Source organism: Anas acuta, chromosome 5, assembly GCF_963932015.1.
Source record: "Anas acuta chromosome 5, bAnaAcu1.1, whole genome shotgun sequence".
Classification (NCBI taxonomy): Eukaryota; Metazoa; Chordata; class Aves; order Anseriformes; family Anatidae; genus Anas; species Anas acuta.
The window spans coordinates 37,363,020-37,376,261 of NC_088983.1; the positions used below are offsets into that span (position 1 = coordinate 37,363,020).

Consider the following 13,242-nt stretch of genomic DNA (forward strand, 5'->3'; position numbering starts at 1 on the left):
CCCTTCTTAACTTCTCTGAGTACCCCCCAGTGTGTTAGTTAATACACGGTGTGAGATGCTGGAAGTTTTCAGTGTAAGTAGTCTCAGCTGGGTTTTACTGGGTTTTAAAATGTCTTGGCTAGTCAGGCCTAATTTTCTAGGTCTGGACAGGGTTTTAAAATGTGCTTTCAAATGTGACTAGCTGTGATCACACTAAGGACAAAATAGCATTTAAACATGTGCTAGTTAACAAACAGTAGAATACTATGTCCAGTTTTAAGCCATACAGTACAAGAGAGACACTGGCAAACTGAAGCAAAGTCCAGTGGAAGAGCCCTAAAATGGTCCTAATCCAAACAATTTGAGTTCAGCCTGGAGAAGGCTAAGGCAGGAGACTTCAGATAAGACGACAGAATGAGATTAGAATTTGATTATTTTTACAAAAATGCTCTTACAGAAACCAAATTTAGAGATTTCACCAAAGATAATTTGATAATTTGTCCACTAGGAACTGCAATAACTCAATTCATGTAAGTGAAAACTGATTTTTGATTATCGTCACAGGCTAAAATGGAAAGTGGCCCAAGCTACCTAGAGAGGAGATGCTGTATATATCACAATACCAACTACTAAAAGTAACTGAATCACTTAGTCTTACGGATGAAGATCTGGTTTAAAGACTGAATTTTCTGCATGGTGTCATCAGTCCTCAGCAACAGAGGCATGACACGGTCCAGTCTCTTTACCTATTTATTTTGAACACACAAAAGACTTAAACTTCTCTGAGTATAGAATCAGTCATCTAACTAAATAAAGCTACTACTTATGTGCTATGTGGTCTTGGTCAAGTCACTCAAAAGCTTACCACTTGAGATTATGGCTCTGCAGCAGTCTAAATTAAACTAACTGTTGGCTTATGTGGTCCAGCTCTGGCTATGCATTCCCATTCCTCCCTTACACCTAAAACATTGCTCATTAAGCCATTCACCAAGCCATTTCACTGATTTAGGGGAGCATAAAACTCACCTAACAAAAAGCAAGTAACACATCCTTTGCCACAAACAAGGATCACAGGAACAGCTAAACCTATAGGTAAGAAGTAACATTTAACCTCATTTAATTTTAGATAGATGTAAATTTTGACAGGTTTGGGGTTGATTTTTTTGTTTGTTCATTGTTGAGAAGGGAAAGGGAAATTTTGAAAAACAAGATAAAGTGCTCAGTCTCCTATACAAACCATATTCCATCATGCTTTTTCTGTTACTATCAGGTCAATTTCCTTAGGGAAATGTTGAAGTGAAACTTAATGAAACTGTGAATGCTTGCATGAAAATGTTTGTTTTACAATGAAAATACAGGCATGCCATGACAATACTTAGTGTGGGAGGGAGAACGCATTTCAGATACTTTTTGTATCTTACAGAACATTATGTAATTTGTCACTTAGATGTCACTAAGCTACATATAAAAAAAAAGATCAGACATACCAAATAAAAATTATGCAAATGCCTTTTTTTCCCTGTGGTATGGTCTGTAGGATCCAGGGTTCTGACCCAGTAATACCCTCAGTCTGGCAAGTACGTGCGTGAGTGGAAGTTGCAGGACCCTGCTGCACCACAGCACTCTCAATCTGTGCTGGAGCCCCCTTGCAGACCTTGGTGACCTGCACAGTCCTTTTTTTTTTCTTTTCTGCCTGGGATCTGGCAATGACCTCCTGCAACCTAACTCCTCTCCCCACCAGTGTTTTCTCCAGGCTCTGAGTCGACCTGGCTAATGCTTTTAGCTGTAAGGAGATGAAAAGAAGGTAAGAAAAAAAAAAAAAGGGGGGGGGGAGAAAAAAAAAAAAAAAAAAAGGCAAGCCCTGCAGATGAAAGTCTGAGGCAGTGTTTTCCTTTCCAAAGTGCTGCTACATTCCCATAAGCTTGTGGTTTCCTGCATTCTGCTGGAGGGCTTTTTTTAAAAAATCCTTTTGGTGATATCTGAAGAGGGAAAATGTCCAGCACTAACAGGAGGCCTTTTGTTCTATTCGTTTCTAAGTGGACTTTAACCCAGTTACTACAGACTGAGTCACTGTAGAAACAAATAAAATAAAAGCCCTCTGTTTTGTCCCTCTGGACAGGTCAGGGACATGTTAAGTTCTGTTCTCCCTTTCCTACTTTATGGAATCAGTACTGGACCTGGCATTGCACTGCACTAATAATGAACATAGTTTATGGCTGTTCTTTTTTATATGTCCTGGCAACCCCTACAGAGTTGATATTTCAATAGAGCCAACATTTCATTAACAAAATAAATGCACAAGGGGTGTATCTATGGGTAACGAGATAAAATTAAATGGAAGAAAGGCTTGCTAGCAGGGACCAGTAAGATCTGTGTAAGCATGACACATAAAGGTGCATGTCTGAGCTATTTTGGTACTTTCTCACATCTCAAATCTCTTAATAACTCACAGCAAACAACTGCTTGTCTCTGAATATGACTGTAAGATTCCCTTGCCATCAGGCTGAATTTTAAGCTGAATTTGAGAATGAATCATGATCATTCCCTGCAGTTCAGTTTGCTATGACAAGTTATATCCTGTCACCATACATCCATTTTAGGATAAATCACAATCTATTCAGACCCCAAACATCTAAACTAAAACAGATCTAAAAAAAATAAGCATCCCATGCACAGGCCTGTAGTTCCCTGGGGCATACTGAGGCTCTGAAAATCTTTTTGCACAAGAGGATTCACAACTGCCCCGTCTCCCCCCCTTCTCTTACCAGCCCGCCTTCCCTGGAAGCCTTTTTAGCTCCTCAGCCTTCCCTTATCTCTGCAGTCTCAGCACTGGCCAAACAGCTGCCTGCTGGAGCTGCCAGCACAGAGGCAGGCTGTAGGCTTGCCTTTGCCACCCTCTTGTACCCTCCTTTGGAGCTGGTTTCTACAGTGCTTATCTGAAGCCATTGTGTTGCCTTCCAGTAGCCTCCTTCCCAGTCCAGGGCACTCTGATTCATTTTTAAAGTGGGCCATACTGGGAGGGAGCTAGCAGTAGGTGGGCCAGCAATGCCTTTAACAGCTGTGGGGTGGGCATGCATGCAGAGGCGGGACAGCAGGAGACTGGGACACTCAGTAGGGAGAGGTTTGTACCAGCACGGGACTGCTCTGTCAGCACAGAGAACTGAACTCAAGCAAAGCCCAGACCGTGCCAGGCCATGGGTGTGAGTCAGCAGGAGTTGCACATGCGGCCAGCATCGTGCCAGGCATGGGAGGGCAGAGCACGGAGGGCCAGGACCGCACCAACACCAGCGCTGCTGTGCAGTCGGGGCTGTGCTCAGCACCACACCAGGCCTCCTGCTCCCCATTCTGGCTCCCAGTCCCCAGCAAACTTGTCCTACGGCCTCGCTGCAGAGGTTTACTGGAGAGCAGAAGTACTTTGGCCATTTCTCCTTTTCCCAGTTCAATTTCATGTGCCTGTCTTGGGATACCTCAACCCTGAAACAGTCCAGAAATCATTGGTCCAGAAACTCTGCCCTGCCAGAATAGCTAAGGGTAAAGGGCTTGCACAGCAAATGAAAAGAGAATGTGAACTCTTACCCTATTGTTGTGTTAACACTATATTCTGTCTGCAGGAGCCTATCGGTGTATACAAGCTGCAGCACAAGTTGTTGAAAAACAAATCAACTGGTGAACAAAGGTGGTTAGAAGGGTCTGCAATCTTGAGGCTGCTCTGCATCATTATTCCTACCTTCTTACATTTCTTTTGGTTTATTCTGCAATAGCCAAAATAGACCAAAATAGAGTCTAAGTTCAGCGCAATTTGGGAGTGTAGATGGCTGACTGCTCTTTCCATGTTGTGGTAGCAGGAAGGAACACCAAGAGAGCATCTTGCCTTACCTCGTTCCTTGCTACTACATGCAACTAAGATGGTCCTCACACCACTTGGGCCAATGGAAAAGATGCAAAAGAAATTCCATCCCAACTAGAGAGCTGGATAGATTCCAGAGCCTGTCAAGAGCAAGTAAAACAGCAAAACATTCTGAAGTTCAGATGGCAGATTCTTTGGGACATTTTCCAAGCAAATTTATGTTCATTTCTTGGCTGAAGCCAACTTTAAACAGAAATTAGAACAGTGAACATGGAGAGATGTTTGTGACCAGCAGAAGCAAAACATCTGGGCTTTTGCCGGAGACAACTGAGCTCCAGATGTTGTCAACATCACAATTCTAGGAGTGCCAATCGCTTTGCAAGCTGCCCTGAGAAAGGTCACGTCACTGAACTCTTGGTGACTGAATGTCTTTTGTACGGAGAACTCCTCTCCCAGATGTGCAATGCTTGCTGGAGTTCGGTGCAATTTGCTTTGTTACCAGATTAGGCAGAGGGGAAAGAGAGATCACAAGGAGATATTCTACTTTATGAGAGCAAGCTGGTCTCATAGATACTGCATGAGTTGTGCTTGTGCTAATTCCTTTTGATACATGCTGAGTGCACTCCTTGATACAAGATGCTGCCTCAAGCTGTCAGTAAGATAATGAAATATCGGTACATCAGCCCGGTCAGTTTATAGGAATGGCACTCGTTAATATAGCTACAGTTTACAGATCCAAATCAATGACGACATTGACTTCATGTTTCCCTGGAGGACACTGTGCTACTGAGAGAAGTACTAACATAAGTTCATGTTAGAGCATGTCTTGCCAGCAAGTAGCATAGACAGAAGGAAAACATTTTAATCTCCTTTCAGGACAGAGGTCTTTCTCAGCCTTGGTTTGTAACAACTGAACTCCTTAGTTCCAGATCACTTCTTTTGCTTCTTAATCTTTGAGTCCCTGACACTGATAAAATGCTGATCATCAATTTTAGAAGCACTGTAACCCTCACACCACGTGTCATCTGTTTCCCTTCAACGTTGCGCACATAGACCCCATAGGCCATGTTTGTGCATGTGACAGAGGAAGGAAAAACAGAGGACACATGATCTGAGGGTTATAGTGAGACTACGTGCATCTGCTTTAGGACGCAATGGTATAGCACAAATGAATGCAGTGTGTTTGCATGACACGGAGGCACATGACTAAGCATACCACTGGACAGCTCTATGAAGATGTGAGTGGAACGGATTCTCTTTTGTAAAAGCTGGTCTCCCTGCCAGATTTTTTTTTTCCAACTCTACAGTTACTTCGCAATGTGAAAAGCTTCAGAATTAAATCTGTTTTTTGACACCGTGTATACTAGGAAGGCTTAAGAATTGTCTGTGTACTATCTGCTGCAGAGTCAAAATGTGCCTCAGTGAGAAGCACTGCACTTTATATAATAAATTGATTGGAAAATGGGTTTCAGCAGCAGAATAATATAACTTGCATCCATTTGCCTCTCAAGAAGGGATGCACAAAAGAGTCTGTCACTTAATTCAGCAGAGTGTTCAGTGGGTCAGCCTGGGAACGTACTTATTGACAAAAGGGCACATTATGGCTTTAGAGCTTGTTGGAATGAAGCAGGCTTAAATATGAGTGTGTATACAAATTGTTTTATCATATAAATTGTTGGTTGCTCTTTCTGATATACTCCAACGCGCAACAGCCTCTTGCTCAGAAATTAACCTAATCCGCACATGAACTGAGCTTCTTTTCCTGCTTCATTGCTATCACAAACAGCTGTTTTCTGCCTATTTGCACTTCATGCACAACTTCAGTTACCTTTTTAATTTCATAACTACTGAAGTAAGTTCATGATGAATTCTAACAGTTGTTCACACAAGGCTGCACTGCCTACATTTAGTATGCAGTATACCCAGAATCGAAGTTTAAAAAGACTTTGCATCAGCAAGCGAACAATAAAAAAAAAAAAAAACAAAAAAAAACCAGAAAGCTATTTGAGCAGAGGAATGAATTTCTGCTAAGACCTTTGACAGTAGATTCATTGGCCTCCAGCTGATCAGACAGACTTTCGGCTACTTGCTGGCTTTATTCTCGGGCAATCTGAAGACATTTGGGTAGTGCATTTTAAACCAATTGATTGTTTTCTCAGAGTCTACATAGGGGTCGGGAAAAAGGGGAGTATCTTTCTTGCTAATGTTAGCTAGACAATGGCAGCTTAACTGTAAAGCCCCCTAAAAGAGAATAAGCCTATTGTGTCCCCAGTGTGTTTCCCACATTTCAAAGGCCACTAAGTAGCACCAGCATCTTTGCCTCTGGGTTACTGAGAAGACAGACTCTTATGCTTATTAAATGATGGCTTTCCCTAATGATTTGAAACAAAAAAGGCACACACATAGGAAGCCAGAGATGTGCACATTTAAGGCTTCTCCTGCCACAAGGTCAAACAAATGAAAAGACACAACAAAAAGTTTGGCCCTGAGATACCGGAGTGGACCCACTCGCCCATCTCTCCCACACCGGCCCTTACCCTCTTTTCTACTGCGAGAGCCCCCGGTTCCAGCACAATTAGGCGCAGCACCAATGGCATTTCTGCTGCCTCTCCTTCCACTTGGCTTCACTGCTGAGAAAGAAGCTTGTTCGGCGGGGAGGCGGGCACCGCTGCCTGAATAGTCTCTGAAGCATTCATTATCTCCCGCCTAATTACATGGCCGACATAGTGTTGTTGTTGTGGGAACATTGCATCACATTAATCAGCAAGGGGATGTGCCAAGATGAAAGGGTCCCCTTGTGTCTGCTCTCTGCTGTGGAAAATGGGCAGGAGGGCGGGGGAAGGCGCGGGGTATTTATCAAGTCCCAAGGGAGGGAAGGCACAGCGGGGGCACCCGAGCTCGGCCCGGCCCCGCCGCCATCTTCCCAGGCCAGCTCTGGTGGCACGCACGCTTTTTGTGGTCACATATGGTGGAGGACTGACAGCCTCGGAGCCAAAAACCTTCACCACAGCAAGCTATGAGCAAGGGCAGTGTTGTGGCCTGCTGCTCGGCTGCTCCTCCATAGCCTGCCCTGCCCTCAGCCCTCTCTGACAAGGCAGGGGAGCTCCTGTTTGAACAACCAACCAGGCATTCAGCTTCCACCTGCCCTCTGGGCTTCACGGAAAGGCACTGTCCCTTGAAACACCCTCCAGACATGCTTTTCTCCAACAGCCTGTGGGCCAAATGTTAAATATTGCTGTGACCAGCCTCACGGATCAAGGTCAAGCTAGTACCCAAAAGCAAAAGTTCAATTTCTCAAAGCCTGCTGGTGAGAGCCCCAGTTCGCCCACATGGTGTAATTTTTAAATGGACTCTTGAAATCTGAGATCTCATTTCCTCCTATCTTTGTCCCATTTGTAGGACATTTAAAAGGCTTTGTAAGGCCTCGCATAGATGCTTCTGTGTGCTGGGGCTGGGGGAAGGGCTGAGGCATCGACACTGGGCTGTTTGGCACCCTGCAAAGGACCGGGTCTGAGCAGAATACCAAGTGCCAGTGCTCGGCTGAGCTGTTCAATGCTGTGAGATGCAACAGCAGCGCTCCGGAGAGGATGAGGAAAGGCGATGGAAAAATGAAGACATTACAAATGCAGTTCCTTCCATCCGTTAGACTCTCACATTTACTTCTGATTCAATCAATTCAGATCAGCCCCCTTTAAAATCCTCCAAGGACTGGCACCAGCTCGGGCTCAGATCTCTTCCAGCTTCCCCTCCTGCAGGCCGCCTGCCCATCACGGCATTTCTTCACTTAGCTGTGCCGCAGGTTGACTTCAATTGCTTTGAATTTAAGCATCTCGCCTCCAAACCCTATTGTTTTTGCAATGCATCTGGCTTATTAACGTAGGCTATTAAAGCCACTTTGGAAGCAGATTTACCGAGGTGCAGATAAGTTTATCTGCCACAAAGTAGGTGTGAATGCCAGTTCCTGCTACAGTGACTGCTGCCAAGTCCTCCCACTGGTATCCCATGATCTTTTGTGGACAATTGGGGCAGCCTGCTTATCTGCATGCCACCTGTTGTGCAGGAGTCACCCTGACCCAGTGCCACCTTTCTATTCAAATACTGGTGCTGCGTCAGGTGGTGTTCTTCAGATTTCAGCACACAAGGAGCATCACTTGTGTGGTGCTGGACGGTCCTGTGCTATGCAACTTGACTTCATTGCCCTCTGGTGAGAGGAGTACACACAACAGGGTCTCTCAACAGTTTGTTTTTTTCATGGAGATCAAATGGGACCTGCATTCTACATTACAAGTGGCAACCAAACCAAAGAAGGGCAAGCTTCCAGGGTATCTTGTTGCATATAATGTAAACCAAGTTGTATGGAGCGAGAACAGATTCTCTGTCGTTTGTGCACATACATCCTTCAAAAAAGCCAACTCTGAGAGCGGTCTGTGCACTTGCTAGCTTTTCTCTGCTGCTCAGAATGGGCTGCCTTAGACACAGTGCCCTTGGTACTTTATTACTCTTCCCTCAAGCTGCCAGGACACTGGTGCTCTGGCCGTCTCCTTCCCAGTAATTCGGCAGGACGGGGAGCATTTTGCCATGTCTATGCTCACTGAGGCCTGGGCAAACCACGGGAATGAAATCCCAACCTGAAGACAAAACATCGTTTTATCCCTGGTGGCGTTAGGGTTATTATCTGAACAGTAACTAGCTGTCCTTTTTGTCTCACTTTTGCCTGACAAAAGTGAAGTTCTGAACTGAGATCACTGCAATATATCCTGTGCTAAAACTGTTCAGCTTACATAGGAGAAAAAAAAAACCTGAGAGATAACATAGTCAAAGAACTCTGGTCTCTAATCTACCAGATAGATAAAAGACAGAAGCACGAGGAAGATGTCCTACAGCATGATACAGGAGAGATGATGACAGCAAAATGTGTCAGACTTTATAATTACTGCTAATGAGGTTAATCTAAGGGCAACTAATCCTGTGGGAGAACACAGTGTCTTGGGGATCAAGGTCTTCTCTGAAATACAGGAATGTTTTGTAGCCCTCAATCTCTAATGCCTCTCTCTTTCTGGGACATCCATGGTCCCCCAGCTCAGAAATGCCTCCTTTTTTCTGAGCCACCCCAGCAATACGCAGTCAGAGAGTCCTACCCCCTCCAAGGTGGTGGCTTATCTGTTGGCATCCTGCACCCCAGAGCAAAGAACGGGTTTGCCTCCTGCTTGCACTAGCTCCTGACTGCAGAGGCACAGGCCTGTGTGTGCACTGTGGTTTGTTTTGAAAAGTGCCTTCTGATTTATGTTTTACCACCACTGCCAGATATTCCAGGTCTCCAGCTTTGTTTTGGCCCATCAGTCAAGGCATCATGAGGACCAAATGCAGATGTGCCAAATGAAGAGCTCCAGTAAGAGGTCTAGAGTAAAAACCTGCTGTTTCCATTTCCTTGTCCTTTTCATGGACCCCTCTCACTGCCTCACTTGTGACTACACAACAGTCCTGCAGCAACCTTTGTGGATTAAACATTGTACAAATCATAGTGTTTCTTCCAGTTTTGGGGACTTAACTTTGAACCCTTTTTTTTTTTTTTTTTTGCACAGGCACCAGAAAGGTGACAATGCAAAACAGCCATTGGAATTCTTTGTTTTGGCACAAAATTTCATTGCTTCTGATGAGGAAAACTATCTCAAATGTTGTCGATCCCAGTGGAGGGAAGAGAAATAGGGCAAGTGGCTGCTCCACCCAAAGCTCTCCAGTCCCCAAGTGGAAGTATCTCCAAAGGTCTCTGGGAAGGCCCCGCTGAGCCACATCCAAAAAGCCCAGGACCAATCCCAAGCACAGGTACGTTCTGTTTCATTGTTTCACCCCACTCTTCATGTGACAGCTTTCTTTAAAATCCCACAGTACCTCTTTGTCATCTGGAAACATCATTTCTGGCTTGCTTTCTCTTTTTCTTGCTCTCTGATTTCCAAAGGACTCTTCACTGAGAACCTGTTTTCTCCCTTGCCTCTACACTTTACTTAACTCCACTTTACATATTCTATTAAAAATAAAATAAAATAAAATAAAATAAAATAAAATAAAATAAAATAAAATAACACTACAACTGAAAAAAAAAAAGAGGTAAAGTCATTTAACAGTAACTGCAGCATTAGTGCCTATCTCTCACTGGTGCCAAAGGTGAGAGGAATTTTAGTAATTCAATAGATAGATAAGATAGGAGAGATAATTTGATTTAGTATTTGGCTGTACCATCTTTCTGAAATACAGTGAGGCTAAAAGAATGCTAAAGGTCACACGATATGTTTCTTACGGTAAAAGAAATAACTTTTTCTAAGGGGATACATTCATTCCAGGTGCAATTTTAATATTTTTAACACTTTGCCGAGAGTCACCCTTTAAAGGAAGCTCTTGTCCCACAGCTCTGCAGCGATTTTTAAGCGAGTACTTTCCCTCCCTCCACATCCCCACACTAACACCAAGGGTGCTCACAAGGAAATCCCAACAGGCAGACTGTTATTCAGGCCATTTCTGCATTTCTAAGGCTCATCGACCTTTCTTTTGTCAGATAAAAGCTTCCCATCTCTTTAAGCCCTTCATTCTTGCAATAGTCCCACAGAAAAGTTGACATCCTTGGCAAGGAGAGTGAAAAGCAGCTTGTCCGCCCTTCCCAATAGGCCAGGCTGGAGTTGTTTTAGCCTGTTTAAATCTCTCCCCTATTTATATGCTAATGTTCGGTATCAGCAGAAAGTATAAACAGTGTTGTTTACAGCTCCCTATAGTCTGTGAGCACCAAGCTGCTAGGAGAATACGGTGTACTGGCCAAAGAGATGTATTTATTGACAATGAAAACGGCCACTTCTAAGACTCTGAGAAACAAAACTGAACTGTAAAAATGCAGTGTCAGCCAACAATATAACCGTACAGAGCAGGACTGGCAAAAAGCCATTAGCCAGGGGGTCAGTAATGGGCCCCGGGGAGCTAGGAGACTTCATTTTTAACAGGGAGAGATCTGGGGAGACCTTGAGCACAGAGACCTCTGAGAAGAGAGCATCAAGCTCTTTGGCAAGGCGGCTTACATGCTCCATTTGCTATTATTGCAGATTTTTGTTAGTGGATAATGGCTCATAGCTTGGCTCACAACTCTCCTGGATCCTGAAGTGAATTAAACTCTCCTAAGAAAAACAGCATGGTCTAAAGGAGCAAGCACAGGAATTCTTGAGTTCAGATCTTGGCACTCTATTTCGCTATGTGACTCTTTTCACCAGGAGAGCATTAGTTATTAAAAATAACAATAACAGCAAAACCAGGAAGCAGTGAGGATGTACATCAAAGATGTTTGTGCAGTGTCAAGCTCTCTGAAGACATTAGATACCGAGCCTGCCTCTACATCAGCCAACAAAACATTGCCCACTGTAATGGCACTCCCTGCTCAAACTGGGGGAAATACCTGCTTAACTCAGCAATGCCTTATCTCCCAGGAAATAAAGACTAAAAAGCCTTAAAAAATCCCATCTACCACAGTGTCTACTGTGTGCAAGTCTCTCATGATTGTATAGTCACTGATGAAAGATGCTAGACTGGCTGACCTGGCAATCTTTATAATGTTTTTTTTTTTTTTTTTTTTTTTCACTGAAAGATGGAAAAAGGCTGTGACAAAGTTTAACTCTCATTCTTCTACCACATATATTTTTCAGCTCTTGCCAGATGTGATTCTCTTTTCCACTTCCAAGAGGGACAATCTAGGGGACTTTGATTAAAATCCAAGGGACACGGGAACCCTCTCATGACTCGAAGTCACCCAGGCCAACTGAGCTGCACCAGCTGCCTGCAGTGACAATACCACACTCTGCTCTCTATGGAGGGGGACTCCAGTGGCCGGATCATCTCCTCAGTGGCCCAAAGCACATCACACCCATCCATACCACTGCCTCTCCTGCTGGGCAGTCTCAGACAAGCTGCCAAGAAAGAACTGAGTTGTTTTTTTTTTTTCCAGACCTCACAGTGGTCCAGCAAAAACAGTGTGAAGACACATGGGTAGGACAATGTGAATTTGCTTGGCTGTTACTACAGAACTATCCATACATTGTAAATTAAAGGAAGCCACCTACTCAGCAACTTTGCGTCGGCACTAAATTCACGAAAGGGTAAAATGCCAGAGGACCACTTGCAATGGCATTGCGCCTTGTCAGAGCAGCACAGCCACAAAAAAAAAAAAAAAAAAAAAAGTTTGAGGTGCTGAACAATGAGAGTATTATATTGGCAAAGATGTGCTTTTCTTCCAGTGGGAATTCAGTCACTAAGTGCATCAAGAGGATTTACAGCAACCTTTTGCTGTAATAACAAGATATAGGCCTACATGAAAATCCCATGTTTGGCTGTGGCACACTGGCTAAGACTGCTCTGTCTCCTTCTTGCAGTGAGTTCCCAAAGAAGGAAATTGCTTATTTCTGCTACTACAGTATGTCTGAAATCAAGGAGTAGTCTGGTGGTGCCATGCCAAATTTTCCGATGCATAAAGTTTCTCTGTCTCCTGAGTTAAAGTAATCTGCATGTGGTCTTGCACATATTACTTACATCATCTTTTTAAGAAACTTAATCCGTCCAGTTTCAAGCTTTGAAGTTTTTCTGTACAATGTAAAAGGGTTAAGTCTACCCAGACTGCGTCAGGTGCCCTGCATGCATTACACCGCGTATTTTGTGGGATTACAAGTGCTTATCAACTGTGCAAATAAACCAGTCCAGTGTATTTATTCCACTCAAGATTGTCTGAAACTGGTTCATTTCTAATAACTGTCAGCTAAACCACTAAGCCAGGTGGGGATGATTCTTGTTGGAGCCGTTTAGAGCTCTAACAGCAGTTTCTAAATCTCCTTCCATTACTTATTATTAATTACTGTTTGTTAAGCACCAGCAGTGCAATCGGTGCTAGGTAAAAGACAAATAAAGGCAGCCCCCGTACCAAGGGGTTAACCTTTAAGCACAAGGCATATCAATTAAGATCACAGTATGAACAGCGAGAGACGCCTTGAATCTGAAGCCAGGAGCCGGGATTTCAGTGATTGTATTTCTGGCGTCTGTGTCTGTAAGAGGATGAAAAGGCACAGAAGTGTTTTGGGGTAGGTGGGGGTTTCGGTCAAATTGAAAACTGACGCACCTAAAACTAAGAGGGAGAACTGCAGATGCACTTCTTAGATATGTGTCTACAGAAATATTAATAAAGAAAAGGCTAGAATGTAGTCTTACATAATTCATTGCTGCTGGGACACGGGCCGGGAGGGAAGAATGGAAAAAACAGTCCATAAAGATGCCAATAGTTTCTAAGCAGAAACATCTGTTGAAGTCTTAAAAACGGCCAGGCCTGCAGCAAGCTCAGCAACAGGAAAGCCTGTAGTTGATCACCCCTACCCTCATCAGCCCCATGCGCCCCTGCC

General features: G+C 44.0%; 1 protein-coding gene and 1 long non-coding RNA gene across 9 annotated transcripts in view; one reads left to right on the top strand and one right to left on the bottom strand.

Annotated features, from left to right (window-relative positions):
• Positions 1-13,242, bottom strand: part of RAD51B (RAD51 paralog B) — a 465,395-nt gene that overhangs the window by 99,699 nt on the left and 352,454 nt on the right. The gene's annotated exons all lie outside the window — the stretch shown is intronic.
• LOC137857549 (uncharacterized) lies at positions 1,372-12,987 on the top strand. The gene is made up of 3 exons (XR_011097130.1): positions 1,372-1,783; positions 9,409-9,649; positions 11,506-12,987. It is a non-coding gene; the product is annotated as an uncharacterized lncRNA (long non-coding RNA).